At 44.8% G+C, this 24,740-nt stretch overlaps 1 protein-coding gene across 4 annotated transcripts in view; it reads left to right on the top strand.

Annotated features, from left to right (window-relative positions):
- Positions 1-24,740, top strand: part of Znf217 (zinc finger protein 217) — an 85,840-nt gene that overhangs the window by 47,585 nt on the left and 13,515 nt on the right. For 2 of the 4 annotated variants that reach the window (XM_090352539.1, XM_090352538.1), the window contains exon 4: positions 2,892-2,981. The gene's annotated coding sequence lies outside the window, so the exon portion shown is untranslated. Of the gene's footprint in view, positions 1-2,891; positions 2,982-14,844; positions 14,931-23,438; positions 23,783-24,740 lie in introns of those variants that run through there. The other 2 variants (XM_090352541.1, XM_090352540.1) reach the window with 2 other exon arrangements.

Genomic DNA, 24,740 nt, shown 5'->3' with positions numbered 1-24,740 from the left:
AATCATATTTTTAAAGTTTTGTTTTGTTTTCTTTTGTTCGGTTTTATATTTTATTTACCTTACTTTGTGTTACTTTTTTTTATTCCCCTGCAGTTTAAAACAGGGTCTGGCTATGAGCTCGGGCTGGCCTTGAATTCTTACCCTGTTTCCTCATCTCCACTGGACTGATTTTAAAATATTTTTATGTAGCCTCACACCCTACCTTTTTGCTTTCTAATAATATATATATATATATATATATATATATATATATGGCTGACTAAAAATCTGCTTTCCAACTTGGCTTTTCCATGTGTTCTCACAACTGTTTTCATTGGCACACTTTGCAAAACCTTAAAAATAAAGTTCTAATTTAAAGATGGCTGTGTGTAACTCTGTGGATAACTTGGGTGATTAGCCATTCCTTTATTCTGTGTCTCCTTGGATGTGAAGAGAATGTGTAGTTTTCTTCTTTTAGTAACTCCTGTTGCTATGAATATCCTTGTTCCCAATGCCTCTTCCTATTGGAGGGTTGTTTTCTTAGGATTCCTTCCAGAAGTATTATTTCTGAATCCAAATGTCTGAACATTTGTAAGGCCCTTGACTTGTCTCACTGAGTTGTTTACAAAGGGACTGTACCAATTTACACTTCCACTTAGAAAGGATGAGAGAGGCCCTATTAAAATGCTTTCCAGAGCTCTTACAAATCACTGGCCAGGAGAGGCTGACTTGAGTTAGTCACATGCTCAGCCATCTCTGAATAAATAAATGTGCATTTTCTATAGCTATAAAAGCATGTTGTGCGCACTCTAGGCCTGTAACCACAAAGTAACTTTGATTAAATGAGGAAACCAGTGGACTGGTTTAAAATGCAGTAATGAGATAGTTCACAGCCAGCCAGGAAGCTCAGCGGGAGGGGGAGGGGGAACGTGTCCTCTGGCCACGCCCTGTCCCGAGGAAGGTAGACTGCTCAGGTCAGCTTCTGTTCCTTTACTTTGCTATTTTACCATTTTATTCTCTGTCTGTCTGTCTGTCTCTCTGTCTCTGTCTCTGTCTCTCTCTCTCTCTCTCTCTCTCTGTCTCTCTCTGTCTCTCTCTCCCTCTCTCTCTCTCTCCCTCTCTCTCTCTCTCCCTCTCTCTCTCTCTCTCCCTCTCCCCCTCCTCCCTCCCTCTCCCTCCCTCTTTCTTTCTGTGTGCTTTTTTGTCTTTAAAGCTGTTTTAATTTTATTTGTTCCCATAGGACTGAGACTGAGTTGACAATGTCAAAGGAAAGGAAAGGAAGAGAAAGAAGAGAGGGAGAGAGAAAAAAAGAAAGAAAGGAGAGAACAAAGCTTGAGGAGGGAGGGAGGGAAGGAATGAGGGAAAAGAGTTTGGGTTAAATGCAGCCCCACTGGGCTGGGTAGCAGAGGATTAAGCCACAGTCATTTTAGCCACGACTCCAAATTCTACTTTGTTTCCTTGGGGACATGCTGTTTTTATCTGTAGACTTGTTCAACCAAGTTTATTCTGTTCATAATGTTCATATTTTCCTTAAGGATTATAGCACATGGATTGCAGATCATTGTAGAAAACTCAACCATATTGGTTGGAGAAGTTTATATGTCAGTTTATTGGGGTTTTTTTTTTTTTTTTTTTTTTGCCTGTCCTGGGCTTGAGCTCAGGGCCTGAGCACTGTCCTTGGACTTTCTCAAGGCTAGAGCTCTACCACTTGAGCCTCAGCACCACTTCCGGCTTTTTTCTATGTATGTGGTACCGAGGAATCGAACCCGGGTCTTCATGCATGCTAGGCAAGCACTCTAACCACTAGGCCAACCTCCCGGCCCTTAATGTACTTCTTTTAGGCAGAGAGAAATAGAAACTCATTAATATTGGGTTAGTTTTGGGTTGGAAGAGTGGGGAGAGAACTGATAAGAAGATAGCAGGATGGTTCTTAATTATCTGAACATTTAATTCCTTTTTCTTTCTTTCAAAATGGGTGGAGGTGGGGGAGGTCCTTCCTCTGCTTCCTTCTCTGTCCCATGATGTCAAAAGAGTATTCCTTAGAGTATTCCTTACAAGTGAGAACAAAACAACCACTTAAAATATTTTCTAAGAGGACATGGTAGCTTGGTTTTGGTAAATGTCAGCAAAATGTTATACCTATCTGTCTATCTACCCACCTACCTATCTATTTTTTTTTTTTTTTTAATGTTGCTGGGCACAGTTGGCTCATGCCTGTAATCCTAGCTACTTAGGAGGTTTAGATCTGAGGATCTCTGTTTGAAGCCGGCCCAGGCAGGGAAGTCTGTGTGACTCTTTACATTCAGTTAACTACTGAAAGTGGTGCTGTAGCCCAAGTGGTAGAGTGTGAACCTTGACTAAAGGAGCCTTGGGATAGCATCTAGACCCAGAGTTCAAGGCTCAGGATGGGGTGGGGGTGGGGAGAGGCGGGGGTGAGGGGGGCAGAAATTTAAAATGTTGTCAAAGAAACCAGAGGGATTAAATAGTTCAATTAAAGGGCTGTTTTGGGACCAGGAAGCAGGCGTCACTTGGAGGTGTCAGGTGATATGTGCTTGCCATCCTCAGGACAATCTCTGTACCCAGGGCCACATACTCCCCTTGCACTGGAGGCAGAAGACCAGGGCTGAGCTTGGAGTTCTAGACCTCAGTTGGGCAGGTCTAGGAAAGCTGTTCTGTTTACTTCTGGTTCTGAGAAAGTGCCTTAGGGGTGTGGCTTTGGATCTGCCCCAGAACTGAACCTACTCTAGAGATTATAGACTCTGGGATGGTATTGCCTAGGACCTGGCTAGGGTGTGACCCCTACCCTAATCTCTTCTCCTGAGAGTGAGATTAAAAGGCCCACCTGCACAAAGCCAAAACCTAGTCTCTGCTGTCTCCTTGGTGGATGACAAACTCCTTTACCTTCCTCCCAGGCCTGGCCAGACCTTGCTGCTGTTAAGGATACTTCGGGCCCACTGAAGGCTGTGTTGAGACCTGCCTGCTTCAAGGATCATCAGGTCCAGGTACGTACTAACAAGAATTGTATTTGCTTTTTGAGTGCTGATGGTTCATGCCTGTAATACTAGCTATTCAAGAGGCTGAGTGGATCTTAGCCTCAAGTGGATCTGTGGCTCAAATGATTTGGTGTTAGCCTTGAGTGAAAATAGCCAAAGGACAGTGCCTTTGACCTCAAAGGACAATGACTCCTGCACCCATGCATTTGTGTGCACATAGACACAGGCATACACATACAGGAGAATTCTACTAGCTTTAACTACACTGGAAGGTCCCGTTGAAGCTGGACCAAACTGGACCCAAAGCTGGGCCCAAACTAAGGCTTTGATTCTTTTTTGCACTCATGGGTGTCAGGGGCTGCTCTGGGTAAGAACATTTCTGTGGGTGGCTCACCTCATCTTCAGTGTTAGTGATCTCTGTGCCGTGTGCCATGGGCTCTGTCTTGTGCTTCCTGAGTGCCAAATCCCCACAATGCATATCATTACTCCATCTTAAAATAGAGGAAACGGTTGGTAGGCAAGCAGACTGCCTGAGATAGGGAAGCCTTGGTTTGAAACCAAACATCTATACTCCAGAGGAAGGTCAGTAGGTCTGTAGGTATCTTTGCTCCTTGTGGTGACATTCTAACTGAAAGACCCCATAGTCATTGCTTTGTGCCCCCAAATAGTGTCTGTCACTTGGCCTGATCCCCATTTCTGTTGGTTATTCTCCTAAGGCCAAGGTAACTGATAGCCAGAAAAGCTTGAGACATCTGGATTGTGGAATTAAGTGGTTGGTCAGAAGGGTACTTTTCTGAGTACAGGGCCTCAGCTAAGGGAGGTTAGCAAGTCGGGAAGTTAACCCTGGCTGCTCACACTTGGCCTCATCTATAAGTAGATTAAAATACACTAGTTATCCTGAGAACTAATTAACACCATGATACAAACCAGATGTGGGCTTGAGACTCTGGAACATGACCTGGTCTTTAAGTTTTATTTTCCCCATTTGTTGCTCTCCTTACTGTATCTATTACTGTTGTTAGAAGATGAATCTAAAAACTGGACGCCAGTTAAGATTTCCTTTTGTTTGTTTTTAGTTTTGTTTTTGGTTGGTCATGGGACTTGAACTCTTGGGGCCTGGGCGTTGTCCATGAGCTCTTTAGCTCAAGGCTACTACCCTACCCTGGAGCCACAGAGCCACTTCGCTGGTTTTCTGGTGGTTAATTGGAGATAAGAGTCTCACAGACTTCCATGCTGGGGCTGGCTTTGAATCTGGATGCTCAGAACTCAGCCTCTTGAGTAGCTAGGATTATAGGTGTGAGCCATTGGTCGCCATTTTGCTTATATTATAGCCGGAAGGCTCCATGCAGTTTGTATGTCCTATTTGCTGATTTTCTTTTAATTTTATTTTGTGACAGTTTTTTTTTTTTTTTTGCCAGTCCTGGGCTTGGGCCCAGGGCCTGAGCACTGTCCTTGGACTTCTCAAGGCTAGAGCTCTACCACTTGAGCCTCAGCACCACTTCCGGCTTTTTTCTATGTATGTGGTACCGAGGAATCAAACCCGGGTCTTCGTGCATGCTAGGCAAGCACTTTAACCACTAGGCCAAACTCCCGGCCCCCCGTGACAGTTTTTTTATGTGGTGTTGAACCAAGGTCTCAAGCATGGTAATCAAGCACTCTTACCACTAAGCTACTTTCTCAGCCCCTACGTTGATTGATCTTTGTGCCAGCCATGATTTTGGGCTGATCTCTTTGCTCCTTAACCATGGGGCTCACTTTGCTTCAAGGCCTCTCGGTGCCAGTCCCGAATCTGGAATACTCTTTTTCCAAACCTCCTGTTGGCTTCCATTGTTCCCTAACTTCTGTTTCAGAGGTGTCTGCACTGTACAGTCTTTCAGGATCAACTAATTCAGTATCACTGATCTATCTCCTTTTGCTTGGGCTACTTAATCATCTAATCCCATAAGATTACAAATCACCTTTATGAGATAAGCATTTTGATCTGCATGGTGTCTTGCTATATTCCCAGAACCTAGAATGGTATCTTGAACATAGTAGGTGATTAATACATAGTATGTGGAAGGCCCTGGGTTCAGGCTCTAGCAATGGGGAGAAAGGGGGGCTCGGAAATATATATATATATATTATATATATGAGTGTGTGTGTGTATGTATATACATATATACATACATACATATATACATACATAAGAATGAGAAGTCCTTGAGTAAGCAAGTTGATGAAAAATACAGCAAACATACTTATATAATTAAATAGAACAGCTAAATATTGGGGTCCTAATTTTTCACCAAGGTCCCTTTGGGGACTTGCCTTTTTTTTTTTTTTTTTAAATCATAGTCCTGGGCCTTGAATTCTGGTCCTGGCCTCTGTCACTGAACTTCTTTTGCTCAGTGGTGGTACTTCACCACTGTACTTTATCTGTATAGTTTTGATTGGTGATAAGAGTCTCAGGACTTTACTGCTCAAGCTAGCTTTGAAGCCAGATCCTCAGATCTTAGCCTCTTGATTACAGGTGTGAGCCACTAAAGCTCAGTGGAACTGACATTCTGGTCAGGCTCAAGCCCCAGTACCAGGCACCAAAAAAAAAAAAGGCAGGGCAGATACTACTCAGAAAAAGGGTTAAGTATGTAATGGGTTATATGAAAATAGTGAAAGCAATTTTTTTTTCTTAAGCATACTTTATGATGTATTTTTCTTTCTTTTTTGGTTTTGGTTTTGGTTGGTCATAGGCTTGAACTCAGGTCCTGGGTTCTGTCCTTGAACTTTTTTGTTCAAGGCAAGAGTTTTGCCACTTTCATCCACAATACCACTTACCGTTTTCTGGTGGTTAATTGGAGATAAAAGTCTCACAGATGCCCAGGTTGGCTTTGAACTGTGATCCTGAGAGCACAGCTTCCTGAGTAGCTAGGATTATAGGGGTGAGCCACTGTTGAGCTGTTGCTGCTTCTCCTTCTCTTCCTTCTCCTCCTCCTCTTCCTCCTCTTCCTCCTCCTCCCCCTCCCACTCCTTTTCTTTTCTTTTTTTGTCAGTCCTGGGGCTTGAACTCTGGGCCTGGACGTTGTCCCTGAGCTCTTCAGCTCAAGACTACCATCCTGCCCCTGGAGTCACAGTACCACTTCCCATTTTCTAGTGAATAATTGGAGATAAGAATCTCACATTCTTTAGTGCCTGGGCCAGCTTTGAACAGAGATCCTCAGATCACAGTCTCCTGAGTAGCTAGGATTACAGGCATGTGCCACAGCTCCTGGCTCCATTCCTCCTTTTCTCTGTCTTCCTCCTCCTCTTCTTCCTTTTCCAAAAATTCTCATGGAATTTCCTAAATAGTTGAGGTACAGGTGTGAGCCACCAGTGCCCAATCATGGGGCTCTTTTTTTTTTGGTGGATCCTGGGGCTTGAACTCTGGGCCTGGGCAATGTCCCTGAGCTCTTCAGCTCCAGGCTACCGCTCTACCCCTGAATTCACACAACTCTACTTCCCATTTTCTACTGGTTAATTGGAGGTAAGAGTCTCACTGACTTCAGTGCCCCTGGCTGGCTTTGAACCTCGATCCTCAGATCTCAGCCTCCTGAGTAGCTAGAATTACAGGCATGAGCCACAGCGCCTGGCTCCTGGGCATTTTAACATAGCTTGTATTTTTTTTTTTTTTTTTTATGGGTCTTGGGGCTTGTATTCAGTCTGGTCACTGTCCCTGAGCTCTTCAGCTAAAAGCTAGCACCCTACCCCTGGGCCTGGGCGTTGTCCCTGAGCTCTTTAGCTCAAGGCTTCGGCCCTACCCTTGAGCCAAACCCCACTTCCCATTTTCTAGAGGTTAATTGGAGATAAGTCTTAGGTCTTTTTGTGCCCGGGAGGCTTTGAACTTTGATCCTCAGATCTCAGCCTCCTGAGTAGCTAGGATTACCAGCATGCACCACAGCGCCGGGCCTCCATGTGGTTTTGATTTGCACTTCCTAAAGGATGTTGAAACATTCTTATGTATTTATTGGCCATATATATATATATATATATATATATATTTTTTTTTTTTTTTTTTTGCCAGTCCTGGGCTTGAGCTCAGGTCCTGAGCACTGTCCTTGGACTTTCTCAGGGCTAGAGCTCTACCACCTGAGCCTCAGCACCACTTCTGGCTTTTTTCTATGTATGTGGTACCGAGGAATTGAACCTGGGTCTTCGTGAATGCTCGGTAAGCACTCTACCACTAGGCCAAACTCCCGTCTCCTTATTGGCTATTTTTAGTTTTTTTTTTTTAAATAAATATGTGTGTAGCTTTTTTGTCCATTTATTAATTGGATTATTGTTTAGGTTTGCATTTATTTTTGTTGGTCACGGTACTTGAACTCTGGTCCTGGGAACTCTGGCCTTGGGTGATGTCCCTAAGCTCTTCAGCTCAAGGCTATGCCCTACCCCTGAGCCACAGTCCCATTTCTCGTTTTCTGGAGATTACTTGGAGATAAGACTGCTGACTTTAGTGCCCAGGCTGGCTTTGAGCCCCAATCCTCAGATCTCAGCCTCTTGAGCAGATAGGAATATAGGTGTGACCCACCTTGCCTGGCTTTCTATTTTGTCTTTTTAGCTTAGTGATTTACTATTTCCTTTGTTATTCAGAAGCTGTTTAGCTTCATTCTCATTCACATTTCTTTCTCTGGCTTGCTTAGCTATTGAAGTTCTATTCAGGAAGTTCTTGCCTGTGTCAATAAGTTATGTTTTCCTTATACCTTCCTGAAATACTGCTTGACTTACTCTGCTGTATCCATGCCTCCAGCTCTGCAGTTTTTGGAGACAGAATCTCATGGATTTTTCTGGGGGGAAAAAAAAAGTAACACCATAAAAACCAATTAACCCCCACCTCCTTGTTTTACATATAGAAAGAGCAAAATGTTTATCTACCACCCAGATGCCTGATTTCTTGGCATAGTAATTTGGATATACCATGACTGGTATGGCCTTCCTTTAGGAAAGCACAAGTTGTTCCTGGTGTGTCTGTGTTATAAACAATCCCACAGAGAACGTCTTCCTCCTCTTCTTTCTTCTTATCATTCCTGGGTTCTAACTCAGGGCCTGGGCACTGCCTTTGGGCTTTCTTAAGGCTAGTGCTCTACCACTTGAACCACACCACCATTTCCAGTTTTTTCTATCTGTGGGCACCGAGGAATTGAACCCAGGACTTGCATGCTATGCAAGTACTCTACCACTAGGCTATGCTCCTAGCCCCCAAAGTATGCTTTTTTTTTTTTTTTTGGTGAGTCTTGGGCTTGAACTCAACCTGGGTGTTGTCTTTGAGCTCTTCAGCTCAAGGCTACCACCCTACCCTTGAGCTAAGCCCCACTTCTCATTTTCTGGAGATCAATTGGAGATAAGAGTCTCAGGTCCTTTTGTGCCCGGGCTGGCTTAGAGCCTAGATCCTCAGATCTCAGCCTCCTGAGTAGCTAGGATTATAGGTGTGAGCCACAGCTCCTGGCTTAGTACTTTTCTTAATGTGTATGAGTGATTATGTCTTTAGGTCAATACTGTAATTACACGCTAATCTATTTGTGTTTTAATTGGATTAATATTTACTGTCCATTTAAAATAGAATCTGCATGAGGGTAGGAAACTGGATTTGTTTTATGCCTGTTCTGTAATTACTGTGTAGCCCACTGGCTTGGGAGACTGGGGTGGCCAGTACATGTTTGTTAAATGAATCAGGTTGAAAAGTTGGCTTTGTTTTGGCTGAGTGTGGTTTTGCATCCTGGTATCCTGAGAATGAACTATGACTTGTTTTGGTAAAGTAGGTTTGTGCACAGGCCTGTAGCAAGATGCTTCAGAAGGGGCGAAAGGGACATGTTCTGAGCTGGTAAGGAACTGGATGCAGGAGAAGCTGTAGGGCAGTCACACATCTGAAGGAACCAGAGATGAAGGGAAGGGCGTGGGATATTTTCATTTTACAAACACTACCTCATAGCTCTGTGAGCAGAGCCCTCTGCTTTTGGGACATACGGTTTTTATTTATTTATTTTATTTTTTATTGTAGTTAATAGAAGGGTTACATAATATTTTCCAGATAGAAGATGCATTACTTAACAATCATTGCTACCCTTTCTTGTATTTTTGTCCCCGTTTCCCTCCCCCAGGACATAAAGTTTTTATTTTGTTTTTTATTTTGTGGGTCATGAGGTTTGAACTCAGCCTGGGTATTGCCCCTGAGCTATTCAGTTCAAGGCTTCCACCCTACCCTGGAGGAAAGCCCTGGAGGTTAATTGGAGATACTAGTCTTAGGCCCTTTTGTGCCTGGGCTGGTTTTGAACCTTGATCCTCAGATCTCAACCTCCTGAGTAGCTAGGATTACAGGTGTGAGCCACCAAGGCGGGCTGGGACATACAGTTTTGTAAGACCATTCTTGTTTCTTCCAGAGATGAGTCTCTTGGGATAGTGAGAACAGGAACTTGGGGACTTGGCTGAGTGGTGGGAGGAGACTAGACCTAGGGCTGCCTAGTGTCTTGTTGCTGATCCATGCTGTAGGAGGAGTCCAAAGTCCCACCTCTATTTCTTGTGGTCCAGTCCTCACCTTATCTTCCTTATCCTATGCTCTTGTCCTAGAGGACCACCATACTAGCCACTGTTCAGTTCTTTCCAAGCCTGGCTCTCTGGACTGCCTTACCCCTTCTGTCCCCACTGAATGAAGCCTCACTCTCCATGTAATTGTGATTTGCTTTCCAACTGTCTCTGCTTTTCTGGTAGCACTTCTGTCTCCATGTGTGTAATGTGCTGTGCTGTTGTTTCTCTAGAAATATCAGCCCCAGAGTTACAGGTCTCTGTTGCTTACTCCCATGCTTCTAATAATGTGAATAAGCCTTTGTTCATGAATCTCACTTAATTCTCCAGTCCTTTCAACATACTAATATTTGTTATTTGTAGATAATATAAGCAGCTGTGTTGCCATTTCTTCATCATATTCACTTCATTTTGGAGATGAGGGAACAGAACATTAGAGATTAAGTAATTTGGCTTTATGTATCTTTCAAGTGGTGGAACCCCAGGATTTGAGTCTTACAGTGAAAGGAGACAAGCTACCATATCAGAGAGCTTGGGGCTAGAAAGGATGGAGCTATCCAGGTGAGAATGTGAATGGGTGGTAGCAAAAGAAGGGTGAGGGCCTTGTCTGTGAAGGCTGCTGGCTGAAGTGTGGGCAGCCATGGAGGCCTGCCGAGACTTGAGTTGCAGCACAGCCAGAGCTAGCTCTGAGACTGGTTCTTTTTCCTACGGCAATAGGAAACCATTAGCAGGGTGGTGACATGATCTGATATCCACTGAGAAAGATGTTTTGTGTTTGTGAAGGGTGAAAGGACACAGGTAAACCTAGAAAGGAGGAAACCTCTGCACACTTCCTGTGTCTGGAGGAGAGGTGTGGTCATGGTATTCCATCAGGCCTGCCTTAGTAAGAAGTACAGAGATCTTAGTAAGAAGTACAGTCAAGATCTGTGAAGGGGAGGTGAGTTTGTCCACAAGTGTGCGTGTGTATGGAAAATAGTTCCATTTATTGAGATGGAGATGATAATTGGATTTCTGTTGGACACATGTATGTGTATGCCAGTACTGTGGCCTGAACTTGGGGCCTGGGCCCTGCCATTTATGGTGTTCCACCATGTGAGCCACAGGTCCACTTCCTATTTTTCCTCCCTCCTTCCCTTTCTCATCTTCTCCTTTTCCCCCCCTCAAAAAAAACAAAAAAAACCCCTCGGGTCCTGGGTGCTGTCCTTGAGCTTGTTTTGCTTAAAGCTGGTACTCTATCACTTGAGCCACAGTTCTACTTTTCTACTTATGGCTTGTTTTCTTTTCTTTTTTCTTTCTTTCTTTCTTTTTTTTTGTAGATTATTAGAGTTAAGGGTCTTACATACTTTTTTTTTTTTTTTTTTTTTTTGCCCAGGCTAGCTTTGAACCATATGCTTCAGATCTCAGCTTCTTGAGTAGCTAGGATTATAGTCCTGAGCAACTGGCACCAGTCTGTCCTACTTCCTGCTTTTGCTAGTTAATTGGTGATAAGAGTCTTACAGACTTTCCTCCCCAGATTGGCTTCAGACCTCCATCTCAGCCTCCTGACAATAATTGGAGTTCATGAACATTCCCTCTGTCTTCCCCTGCTTTCCTCCATTCCAAAGCCTCCCATTGGCACTGTACTGGGCGTGGGATGGGGCTAGAGTGATTTTTTTTCTATGTTGTGTCAGAAATATAATATTTAAACATTTATATGAATGTTCTGAGTTAAATCAACTTTAGGAAAAGTATCAAGAATATTAGAAGCTATAGCCAGGCTTGCAGAGGAGGGAAAATCTTGCTTACAAAGGCATAACTAAAGTTAAAGTCTAGTTGTGTTGATAAAACCAATCTAGGTTGATTTATTCAGTCAAGCCAGGATTATATCTAAATCTCTATTTAAATTGAGCTTTCTGCCTGGCTCCTCCCTTTTTGGTTTGCTTGTAAAAACCCAGCAATCACATCTCCTGCAGTATTGTTCTGAGCCAGGTGGGCCGGCCGGCTTCTCGAGTTTTCAGGTTCCAGACACTGCCTGTGCTTCTAGAAGGTAATTTCTGTTACATACTTTTATCATACATTATTGCAGTGTTTTAGAGGAGGTTCAAAATGATGATGACTTGTGTGGAATGAAACTTAGTAGAAAAAAAAAGTTGGGTCCCTTCAGTTGTTTTGTTATTCCTATTTACTTTAGTGCCTTTAGTTTTGGTAAAAGGGTTGTCCCTGTTCCTCAAATGTCCTTTGTAGTTTGCAGTTGTTGGCAGGGTTTGCCTAAGTTTTTTTATTTTCTGTTCTTGTGAACTTCTCGCTGCAGTTTTTCAGGTTTTCCTGTTCTGAACACTGAATTCTTTTACGCGGGAGTATCTATGTTGGCTCTGTATCAGCTTCTGGGGTTTCCAGTTTCCAAATTGTTTTGCTGTAGTAGTTCAAGAGTGAAAGAAATACATACTTGGGAAAAAGATCCTATCCCATTCTACTCTTCTCATTAAGGTGAAGTTTAAAAAAACAAAAACAAAAACGGTGTTCCAGTAAATAAGGAATAAAATTAGTAGTTTTGGTTTTAAATGCTGGGATTGGCAGGATGGAGGTGAAACATTAGTTTTTGGTTACAGGAAGGCCCGAAATGAAATCAGAGAATAGTTAAAAACTTTTTTTTTTTAAAAAATGGGTCAAGTTGGGAAATAGGTCTTAAAGGAGGTTCACTTTGAAAAATGAAGTTTAGTAGCCCACGTTTGTCGAATAAAAAAAAGGTGAACCGCAGGCCCCTCCCCCCTTCTACCAACGCGGGCAGAGTTTGGGGCCCCTTGCCAGGGGCATCTCCGCCGGTCGCAGGCTTTGTCTGGCTGCCGGAGCCTGGTGGCACCTGATTCTGGAGAGATGGGCCAGCCCGGGATTGCGCGTGGGCGGAGCCAAGGGTCCCCGGGACCCACGACGGGGTTTTTGCTTGTCACCGGGCACAATATGGGAGTTCTGGGAGCTGATTACGAAACCCAGGGTGCCGCCTGCGCTCCTGCTACTTTGTGATTTTGCATCTTTAATTGTTTCAACTCCACGTGCTTTCCAAATAAAGCCGGGGCGAGAGTGTCCACAGCGGTGGAGGGCAGAAAATGACCGTGCGGGGAGGAGGGCTCGCCCCGGCGACCTCGGAGCCCCCCTCCCGTCCGTTGGAAAACAGCATTTACCAGCCAGCCGTCATTCGCCGGCAGAATTTCGCCACATTCCCTTTTTTTTTTTTTTTTGGTTTGGCTCGGCGCCAGGAGTTAAGGTTCTTTGTAATTCCTCGCTCAAACATCAGGATCACATACAGAACCCGGAGCTGATAGATCTGTTAAGCTCAGCCTCTCCTCTTCAATTTTAAAAGCTCCCCTAGAATATGGGCTTTGGGAGTGGAGGAGAGGAGGGGGAGGAGAAAACTGTAACAGACCCTATGAGGCCCCAGTGCCTTAACAAATGGAGGCTTTGTGCCTGGCATAGAGCAAAAATACAACCGTTTTTTGCTCTGAAAATAACTCAGTAGCAACTAGGTCTGAGAGCCAGGAGCCTCATTGTTCTTAGTGAAACGATTATTTGTCAAAATATTTGATTGTTTCCTTCTTCCTGCTGAAAAGTTTGGACTTGCTTTTCGCCCCATTTTGACACTGGGATTTTTAACTATCAGCACTATTGTGTTTACGACATTCAAGGCTTCAGAGTTCAAAGGTTATCCATTAACATGTATAGCGAGGTTACTGCTTAGGTTTTGGCTCAACCTGCTTCCACTTGAGAATACTTCGTTTTCTGGAGAAGCTCAGTTATTTGTTTTGATAAATGCGGTTTCTTGCTTGGTTATGAAGTGTGTTTTAAAGAGTGCGTTAGAACTGGGTGTGAGAATGAATATTTAAAAGGCTTTTACGAATTTAAAGAAAGGCATTAATCTTTTGGGGAGAAAAGCATAGTACTAAAATAATGTACTGGAGTGAAAACGCATAGTACTGGCCTAAGGATCAGATTCTGGCACTACTAGTTAATTGTAATCTACTTCCTATCCAGACTGTATGTGGTATTAGTAGTTATATGTAAAACGACAGAAAAATTGCAACTAGGCAAATTCTTCTCTTTTGCAAATTCCTTTTCTTATTAGGATTGCCATTGCTCGCCAGTTCCGGGTCCTTTTCGTAGGCTCCGCCCCTTTACTTTGATTTAGGAAATGTATTTTTTTATGCTTCTTTATGATTTTCCTCATTTTGGATACACTGAATGCCAGTTTTTTTTTTTAAATCACAGTTTAGCTATTTTGTTTAGCAACGTGAATGGATGGAATTTCACATTTGAAACCACTTCATTTCAGAGCAGAAAAATTAGTGGATGCCATTGTGGGCCCCAGGCTCCTCCTAGGGCTTTCCTGGCATGGGAGGTTATCTGTCGCCTGTCTCGGAGTCATAGCCTCTTCCTGCTTTTTCTTCATCTTTCGAGTCCGGAAGAAAGCAGTTGAGAAACACTTAAATGAGTTGGACGTTGAAGGGGTGGGGGGAGGAGGAGACTAGCGTTTTTTGTTTCATTTATATTTTTGCTTCCCACTTTAGTCCTAGTTTCATCCAAGTGAGTTGTTATCAGAATCCTTGGAGCCTAGGTTCAGTTTAGAAACTTGGGATTAAAACGCAAACCAAGCGCTTTCAGGGGAAAATAAAATGGAAATAGCCTTACGAAGATACTGATTAAGAGGAAAAAATTCATCATCCTATCTTACACTTGAAGAAGATCTGAAACAGTGTTTTATATTGCAATACACCGCTATCTTCTACACTACCCAGAGCCTGGGTGAAGGGTTTTTGTTTGTGATTCTGGGTGACCCGGGAGTTGGTCTGTGGCCCCTCCCCTCCACTCCCCTCCCTGGACGCACCTTGCGAAGGAAGGGGGGGGGGAATCCGGAGGGGTCTGCGCTTGCGCGCTAGCCAGAAAGGCTCTTCTCCCCCCCCCCACCCCCTTAGTACCTGTCTTTGGAACCGCCCGGGCGCGAGCCCGCCACGTTATGCCGGATGGGTGGGGGGAGGGGGCTGGGGGCGCGGCGGGAAGGCACGCGCGTGCGCGGGAATCACAGTGGTGGAGCTTAGTGGTGGAGCCGGCCGTGCGCACCCTGGCCGGCGCGTTCCCGTCTCGGGGCGGGGCCCAGATGAGTGGGCGGGGCAGGGGCGCGCCCGCGCAGATCACGTGGGCGCTGGAGGCGGACCCGGGGCGGGGCCGTGCGGCCGGTGGAGGCCGGAGGCGGGGCGTCTGAGCGGCGGGGCCGGGGGCGGGTGCAACAGCTGCTCCGAGCACTTTCTGACCCAACAGTCCCCCTGCGCTGGACGCGCCGCGCCGCGCCGCGCGGCTCTAGGGACCCCCGTGCCTGCACTGTCCCCGCGCGGACGAGTAGGGGGCGCCCGCGCCTTTGCCCCGTGCGCACCCCGCCCCGCTCACCTTAGCCCCGCGCCTGAGGTGAGCCCGGCCCCCCAATCCTCTGGCGGGGCGGGGGCGGTGGGAGTGGGGGCGCTCTTTTTTCGGGGGAGGGTCTTCCGGGCGCCAGGCCCCCGCGGCGTCCCGGCCGGGAGGATTCGCGCCCCTCGTTCCTCCGCCGGTGCCCCCTGGTCTTCTTGGGGGCCGGGTGCGGGCGCGGGCTCCGAAGGTGCCCGCACAAAAGGCTGAGGAACTCGCGTCGCCTCCCTCCCCGCCCCCTCCGCGGCGCTCCTCATTCAAACCCGGCGGCGCTCGGGGCGGCTGCAGCGCGGCGCCGCGGAGGGAGGCGCGGTCGCGGAGCCGGCCCAGGTAAAGGGGCGCCCGGGAGTCCCGGCCCCGCGAGCGTCCCGCCCGCACCCCGCTTGGCGCCGTTTCCGCTCTCGGGCGCCCTCTCCCCACCGGCGCGTTGCGGGCCCGGCGGTGTACCGAGTCAGCCACCACACACACCCGGGGTCGCCCCGCTCCCCGGGCCGCGCGGGCGGAGGGGTCCCGGGAAAAGTTGGTGGGCTGGCGGCGGGCCCCCGCGCTGGCTGCGGGGGGCGGGTGCAGGCCCCCGCGGTGGCCCCGTGGGGGGCGGCAAGTTGGAAACAGCCAAAACAATGCGTCCTCGCGGGCGTCCCCGCAGACAATGGCCCGCGGTGCGCCCGGGCCGGGCGGGGGCGCGTCCACGGGGTCCGCGGCGGGGGTCTCCGCCCGCCCCCGGCGCCCCGAGCCGCCCGGCTTCTGCCGGTCCTGACCCGGCCACGCTCAGACTGCGTTTCCTGGATGTGTGATAAGGTGGTTTGGGTTTTCTCTTGTCCTCCTCAAGATTTTTTTGCGCTCCCCAAAGTCTAGCCCTGGCTCAGAAAGTCTTCCAAAGTGCCTCTGCAGCTTGCGGAGGGGGGCGCTTGCGGGGTCCCCCGGCCGGCGGGGCCAGCACCCGCAGCTCCCCAGGCGGAAGGTCTGGACGCGTTAGCCCCAAAGTGCTTGCTTGCTTCCTAAAGGAAGTTTGTGTCGGGAGGCGCGGGGTGGAGAACCCGCTCTGTTTGGGAGGCTCGGTTCTCTTCACCCCTGCTCGCTCTCGAACCCCAACGCACGGGACCGTGTGGGGTGCCGCTGTGTTTAGGAATGCTTGGGTTCCGGAGACCCACATTTTAGGATGGGGCAAGGCCACGGGGGATGGGAAGTGCATTCTTGGGAGGGGGAGGGTGGGGGTGGGGAGAACAGGCGGTGAATTTCCCCAAAAGCTTGGGTTACTGGAGCCCGCCCAGGCCACCGGCCCCCTTTTGGACCCCAGAAGTATGCCCTACTAGGGCCGCAGAAACTCGCCCCCCCTTCTTTTTTTTTTGTCCCAAGGCAAGGGTGGTCGTTTCAAGTGTGTTGTTCCATTTTGAAATTCTTTGAGCCTCGACTTTCAGAATCAGCCCATAATGTAAGTCTTGGGCATTCCTAAGTAGGCATTAAAGAAATGGTGGCTGCAATGGGGCCCTGAACCAGTTCGGGGTCCTGTGTTGCTGGCCACCTTACGTTCCTCTGAGTGGCCCTGGCCAGTTTTCTGGTTTGGTGGATGGTTTGGAACCATTAAGCTGTATGTTTGAAGAAGCCTAGTCTGATTTAGTTCAGGTTGATTCAATTATGTCTTCATCCCTTTTGAGCTGGTTGAATGACTTGACATGAGATTAAGCTCAACAAAAGGAGAGGCAGGGTAACGACAGCTGCCGTGCAGGCCTGGCCAGTAGGTAGGGGTCTCAAGGGGCTATTCACCTTCTCTTTGTATGTGGGAACGATGCTCAGTCAGCTCTCATTTACTGTACTTTTCCCCTGACATGGAGGGACTACCTTGATTGATCACAGATCAGACTTGATAATACGAACTTTTTTTTTTTAAGGCCTTTAGGATGAGTAATAGGTTTAGTTTGTGAACAGCCTACGTGTGTCAGTAGTGACAAGTGCAGAAAAATCGAATTGCTTTATGTCTCCAGAATACAACAGTTAAACCACTAGTTTGTGCTTGCTTAGTTAATGTGTGCTGAGAACTTTTAAGGTGTGTCCTTAATGGTGGATGACTTTTCCCTTCCGAGAAGTCATGTTTATTTTAGATACTGTTCTGAGTTCTGGAGTCTGTAGTGTACTGTTTTGGTTTCTTTCTTTTCTCCTGTTTCAGTTCAAGTCACCCCTATCTCCCAAATGACTGCCGGTTTTATTCAGTTACAGAAGTATTAAAGAGTCAAGAAGGAGGAACTTAGAAAACACAGTTGTCAGTTGTTACAGTGCAGATTTGTAATGTATTTGGATTGCTAGAATGGGGTTAGTAATCTGGCCGTTGGGAATCACTGTGTGGAGGAAAGCTGCCCTTTAGAACTGTACCTTCATTTGCATACAGGAGGAGGAAGTAAGAGGGACCTTTTCTGCCATTTCGTGGTAAAAGGACACATTGACTCCCTGTGTCAGTGTCCAGCCTCACCACACCTTCCACCACTTGGCAGTTGGACCCTTGTTTTTGTTTTTTGCTTTTTAAATAAGTTGTTAGATCGGAGTTACAGCATTTGTCTTGGATTCATGTTATCCCCTTTTCACTTATTATTTAAAAAAAGGAAGTAGGATACGACAGAAAAAAATTTGCAGAGAAAAAATTTTCCCCCTTTATGCTGAAGAATCCATTTTAATAGTATCTCAGTGGCCCCTCCAGGTGGTTGGGGTGGGGGGGAGGAAAAGAGGAGTGAAAGCTATGGTTTTGGATTCCTTTCTTTTAGATGGGGGAAGATTTACATTCTCTTTGTAATCCCCCATTTTTGGCTGTGAAACTCGGAGAAATATCCCCTAATCCCTTTCCAAGGGACTTGTTTTAGAGGAAATCTGAAAATAAGACTTAATCAAGTCACTTATGTACTGATGAAATAATTAAGGCATCCATGGTGGACTTGGAGTCTCTGTCTCCTTGAATAAGTGCTAATCACCTTTCCCCCTTACCACCAGGTCTTAGGAAATGGTGTGTTTTTACCCCAGCGGGTGGCCCTCTCCAGACCGTGCACTGTGCTCTGAGAAGCTTGATTAGAGCCTTGGGTGTCCCAAAGATGGGCCATTTTCCATTTTGCAAAGTTACATTCTTTTTGCACAGTTGTCACAAACATGATATTGGTTGATAAGAACTTTGGAGTAGTTTTAATGACCCTTGACTGCTAAATTAACCTATTAATTTAAGAAGGGATCTACATTTTTCTGACTCTTGTGAAAATAAATGGTGCTTTTACAGATGTTTTATATGAACCTTTGTCTCTACTTGCTCAGGAAACAGTTCAGTTCACACTGTCTCAGAAGTTGTGGTTGTACATTTGAGGTTGCTGGATAAATGTGCTAAAAATAATTCCTAATTTCCCATTTTAGTTTTAACCGGTAGAAATGTGCTTCAGAAGTTGAAAAGTTGAACAATTGCTCATCAATACCAAACAGTGGCTATAGGTTTACGGCTTCAGAATTAAAAAGTAGGAATAGAAACCATGAGAGTTGTGTAAACACAAATGCCAGAGATTAAAATAAGTGTAAAAAGATTTTTAAGTCGGATCATTACTATCAAATATGTAGAATAGTTAAATCACTAGAGTATTAAAAAATAAAAATCTGGAAAGTCTGTACAGAACAGCTGCCAAACTGAGTTAAAAGAATGCTAGTTATATTAATTGTTGTAAACAGCAAAGGGTTTTTAGTTCACCATGTAAATTGAGTTTATGACAATGGAGAAGCCTTCTTTCTACACCCCATCTCCAGATTTTGGGGGGAGGGGTGTTAACTAGTTTGAACACAGGCACGTGGGGGAGAAAAGACTGTACTATTACACAAAGACAGCAGCAAGGGAAGCCAGGTTGTGGAGCCTGATTTAATGGACTCCCTTTGGGGCAGTGTCAACTCTCCTGAAATGCTGGCTTTTTATTTTATGTTAAGGTAATGTGGATTATTGTTCCTAATCATAGTACAGTTGGACAAATTTACAATGGTATGTGGGGCAAAGGGTTTTGAGTTTAGACCATGAGGCCAGATAGAAATCTGTCTTTAAGGAAGTGGAAGGAGGACCATTCTAAAGTCCTAAGCTTGTGAGAGCAAGCTGGCTCCTTATATACATCTGTCTTCCAAATAAATAGGGAGGTGTCACCTATCCTGTCCCCTCTTGTTAGCCAGTTGCCACTACAAATCAGTTTTATATTAACACTGGAATGTTTCTTAAAGAACTCTACATTTGGACACTTGTTGGCAGTGCTGTAAATATCCTGCCTAGCGTACCCACCTAAATGACTTACTGGAAATTTGGGACCAGTTTGGTAATTTTATGATAAAGTTGAGAAATAAAATTACTAGCCCTAAATAGACAGCTGCGTAAATTGTAGGACAGGGTGGGTTTAGCTCCCTAGCCTTGGTTGGAGGCTTGCCTAGTTGTTTGTGACCTGCACTGCCCCATTCAGGCTGGGGTTAATAGGCTGTGTAGTGTTCTTGTGTTCATTACTTTAACCTGGAGTTAAATAGATTGCATGATAGACATATACAGGGTTTGTTGCTGAGACAGCATTAGGAAGTTAAAAAAAAAAAAGGTTGCCTTCTCCTACCACTGTCAAATCCAGATAACTTAAAACAGCTATATTCAAAGTGAAGGGTTGGTTTAATTTTTCTGTTCGATAGTGGGTAATTATTTTTAGTTTAATATATACATGGCTTGAACAGTGTCACTATTAACCAAAAAGAGGACCCCCCCCCCCGTTAGTTTGGAAAGCAAGTAGGTGACTTAAAGTAGACATTAATTTTTTAGTTTCTGTTCAGTTTTAGTATTTGGGAAGCAGAAGAGTTTAGGTATTGTTAGGGAAAGATCCTAGGCTTGTAAGTGTTGTCTGAGCTTGTGTTTAACTTGCAGTTAGTTAGATTGCCCTCAGTTTAGACACTCCTGGCTTGGCTTGAAGGAAGTTGTCCACTGTGAGCATGGTGTAGTGTAATGGGCAGTTACTGTTCATCTACATGTGTTGGCTTGTGTGATACAAACACTACCAGCATTGCTCGGTAGGAACAGGTGAAGAGGGTGTTAGAACAGCTAGGCGTTTTCATTTCCTGAGGTTTTCTTTTTCCTCAGACACAGTTCTGTCACCGTTTTCAAAATGTTTAAGATTGTACTCCCTATGTAAAAGTAATACTAGCAGAAACTCACTGATTGCAGTGCTTAACAATGCCTAGTTAAAAATTGCTTATTTCCCCTAAGGATCTTCTAGATCAAGATGGAGTTGGCAAAAGACTGTCAGCATTGATAATACTGAAAGTAAAATGAAGGGTATATGTGGTTCTAAGTTCTTAGGAAGAGCCAAGAGCCTTTGGCAGAGCTAAACTAACCTGGGTGAGTCAGGCAGTTTCCAATTGTGATTTTTATGGTTTTCATCTCATCCTTTTGAGCTGAGTATTTTTGTATAGTTTTGAGAAAATGAGATTATTTTCTCTAGGTTTTCCCTATGTTTTGGCCTTTGAGTAGGTTTTTTTTCCCCCCCTTTCTATGTTTCCCTCCCTCTCTCCCTTCCTTCCTTCCTTTCGTTCTTTCTGTATATAAAGATTTGTGTTCTGAATAATTTAGACTGAATATTTAAATCCTATCAATTTTCAAGTATCTTTTCCCACAGGTTATGAGGGAAGTTGGGTTGATCACTTAGCTCTGTATGACTTGATTTCCTTGCGGGAGAGTTAAGAGTGTGAGGCTACAGGTTTGGATTTCTTCTGTCCAGTAACTGCCCTGAGGAATGAATTAAGGAAAAACAGTGTGTGTGTGAATGTGGAGGAAGTCACAGAAGGCTTAGAAGATTCATAACTTAGAAGTCATTTTATAGTTTTAAGAATCCAGATGAATTGGCCAGAGACTAGCAGTTTTAACTTCAATTACTAAACAACCCACAGATTTGGGCATACTGCTAATTTGGGGAAAAGAAGAGATGAATAGAATTTTTGTGTATATTTTTGACAGTGTTTGAGTTTGAATATCTTACTGTTGTCTAAAGGTGTAACATACATCTGTATGTAAAGAATACTATTTCCAAAGAAGAGTTACTGCTAGGAAGGTGATGGGCACCCCTAATTTGTCATTCTGAAGCACAACTTAATGTCCTTTTCATTAAGAGATGTGTGATTAATGTTGGCTAATTTACAGTCTTGAGGTAGAGGTAATGGTAGGCTTTACAGTAGCTTTCATCCCAGTTCCGTGGCTAGGTAGCAACTTAAATATTCTTACTGAATTTCAAAGACTGGTACATTAAAAAAAATAATTCAGTAATCACATAGTATCATGTCAACATGTAGGATTGTTTTGAATGACCACCAGACTCAGGTGCCTTAGGCATATAGCTGAAGGGTAACTGTGTTTACTGAGCAGAGGTTTTTTTTTTTTTTTTGCCAGTCCTGGGCATGAGCTCAGGGCCTGAGCGGACTTTCTCAAGGCTAGAGCTCTACCACTTGAGCCTCAGCACCACCTCCGGCTTTTTTGTATGTATGTGGTACCAAGGAATCGAACCCGGGTCTTTGTGCATGCTAGGCAAGCACTTTAACCACTAGGCCAAACTCCCAACCCCTGAGCAGAGGTTTTTAAGCTATTTTAAACATAAAGTGTTTTTGTAAACTACCTTCCAATAAGCCTGGTGTGTTCTGAATGCTCACTGTCCTGCCCAGTAAAAGCATTTGGGTTGTAGGGTGGTATTTAACACCCCCACTTCTTTGTTAGGAAAGGCAATTCTTTTATCAGTGGCCACATGGACTTTCTGTTGCTTCTGTGCTTAGAAGAGAGCCTGAGGGAGTCTGGGAAGGCTGTGTGTACACTTCCTTTATTTGGACTGCGAGTTTATTAGTAAATTACTTTTAACATTTTTGTTCTGGCTGTTTCTGATACTGTTTAGGGGTTTATTACCACCATTTTAAGGATTTTTGCTTAGCCAGTTAGTTTAAATGGTATCTATGTAGTTTAAAGTATTGGCTGCTTTAGAGTTTAAGAATTCTGTGTTTTTTTTTTTAGTTTGTTTGTTTGTTTGTTTGGGGGGGTGCCTAAAGAGTTTTATAGTTTCCAAGTCCAGACCCATAGCAGACTTCTGTAGCAGGTCCAGCTTGTTTATATGGTGGGTCATGGCAAGGCTGGAACTCTCTTCCTCCTCTTCCTATCCCTCTTCCCACTGTGCCTCATGTTACCCTACATTCCAGGAAAAGAATCTAGAATCTTAGCTAGAGAACATGGTAAACTTCTATTTTTTAATTTTATTTTTATTGCCAGTCCTGGGCTTGAACTCAGGGCCTGGGCACTGTCCTTGGACTTTCTCAGGGCTAGAGCTCTGGCACTTGAGCCTCAGCACCACTTCCGGCATTTTTCTCTGTATGTGGTACCGATTCCTTGGTATCCAATGCTGGTCTTCGTGTATGCTAGGCAAGCAATCTACCACTAGGCTAAACTCCAGGCCCCCATGGCAAACTTCTTATTCTTATTCCTCATACTTGAATATTTCAGAGATGAACACTGGAATTAGACTGTGCCTGTAGATGGGTAGTTGTAGTAGAGTGCCTGGTGGGGAAGCATGGTGTTTCACCTATTTCTAGTGTAACCTTGGTGCCTAAGGAAAAGTAGGGCTCCCCCAGTGAGATTAAGTGAGGTTTCTACCCTCAATTATACACTGAAGGGGGAGCCAGGTTTTTCTCCCTCTCACCCCACCTACTGTGCTGGGATTAAACTAGTGCCTACCACTGAGCTATATTTTTAGCCCAGCCAAATTTCATTAAAAAAAAAAAAATTGAGGCCTGCCCTAAGCTGACTTTGATTTTGCTGATTTAAGGACATTCAAAACAGAACAACACTGTAAGTCTTTATCTTAGCTATTTCAGCATTTAAGAAAGGACTGTGCTTTAAGAAAAAGTGATAATGGGTTGGGAGTTTGGTAGAGTGCTTGCCTAGCATGCACGAAGACCCAGGTTCTATTCCTCAATACCACATACATAGAAAAAAAAGCTGGAAGTGGTGCTGAGGCTCAAGTGGTAGAGTTCTAGCCTTGAGAAATCCCAAGGACAGTGCTCAGACTCTGAACGCAAGCCCAAGGGTGGCAGGAAAAAAAAGTGATAGTTTTTTTCTTTGTTTTTGAAGGCACTTAGATTTGAACTCAGGACCCTGTGCTTGCCAAACTGCTACACTTCTGCTTGAGCCCCAAGTCTTTATTGAAATTGAAATTAAAATCCTCGTGGCTTGGCATAGAACTCATTGGGCTATTTTCTCTATATTTAGTTGTTGATCCATCTGTAAAAAGTTTTCTAGAATGGTTCCTTAGTTCTTCAGCTAAGATGTGGCCCAGGGCATGGGTGTGGAGGTGACCACAGGTGAGACTGACTGGAACTGAAGCCTCTGGACTGTATTGTGAATTATGACACAGGCAGGTATCCAGCTCGCCTGTTTATCCTGCATTGTGATTACAACAGAGTGAAAGTACAAATGGAGATAAAACTCCAGTGTTTTCTTTACCTAAGCTTTGCTCTGGGGTCTTAGGTAGAACAGCTGTGGAACAGCATAATGTTACATCTTTAGTTTATTCAGAACTAAAGACCAACAGGGAGAAAGGGAGAGAAGGACGGCTTTCTTGTTTCATATTGATGACAGTGGGGGGCAGCAGTTTGCTTGTGTTTCTTTGGGTAGAATTAACTGACTTAAGTGTTAAAGTAGCTGGCAGTGTTGAAAGGCAGGTTGTCTGTGTGCCGTAAAGGGGACAATACTGACCTGAGAGGTTAATTCTCTGAGTGAAAATCAACCTCTCCATCAGGGCCTGCAAAGCTACATAAAGTAAGCCTTTTTCATCTGGCCAGCCATCATGGGAGAGGTAGGTTTAAAAGATGATAAAACCTGTTTTCTAGTGAAAAACTAAACCACATAGAAATAGCTCTGTTGTGGATTTCATCAAGTATAGGTTTTGTTTACACATTTCCTTACTGTTGGGCCTGGGATGCCTGGTGTGGTGCTTACTGAACAGTGGACTGCAGTTTAGAATATGCAGCCACTCTGCCAGGAGGTGTTCCATGCTGAGGTGACTCGTTTCTTCCATGAGGATTTTGGGGATGGTTCCTAATTTGTAGCATATGTCAGGCCTTGTCTGTATTTGGCACTTGGCTTGAAGATGTGGTTTCACATTGTCATCTTCACTCTTATGTTGGAGGCTGATAGTATGTACATTCACATTGTAGTGGCATTCAGAATATAGCAGTTCGGTTTTATACTTGGTGTGTGTGTGTGTGTGTGTGTGTAGACAGGATCCCAGTCCTCTTGTCAGTTTCCCGTGTGCACACCACACTCAATTTATTTGACCTTTAAATTTAAAAATGAAGTACCACATGTCTCTCCTCGTCTCTGTCTTGTTTTGTTTTGTACTGGTAGGTGGGCTTGAATTTAGGATCAAGGTACTATCCCTTAGCTTTTTGCTCAAGGCTGGCACTCTACCACTTGAGTCACATCTTCACTTTCATCTTTCTGGTGATTAATTGGAAATAAGAATCACATGGACTTTGCTGCCCAGGCTGGCTTTGAACCATAACCCTAGCTACTTGAGGTCTCAGCCTCTCAAGTAGGTGGGATTATAGGTGTGAGCCCACTGCTGCCTGGTTTTGAAAATTTCTTGACTAGATGAAATTTTCAAAAAGTGTACGGACTGGGCAGAATGTTACTGGTTTAATTAACAGACATGTTTAACCAGATGTGGTATAGGTTAGGTAGAGGTGAGGCAGCTGAGTGAGGTCCCTCTGTGACGTGGTTGACCTTCTCTTTTCTAGCCTTGTTAACTATTT

Source organism: Megascapheus bottae, chromosome 18 (genome assembly GCF_031878675.1).
Source record: "Megascapheus bottae isolate mThoBot1 chromosome 18, mThoBot2.hap1, whole genome shotgun sequence".
NCBI lineage: Eukaryota > Metazoa > Chordata > Mammalia > Rodentia > Geomyidae > Megascapheus > Megascapheus bottae.
The sequence above is the reverse complement of the archived record's forward strand: the minus strand, read 5'-3'. Positions and strand labels throughout refer to the sequence as shown.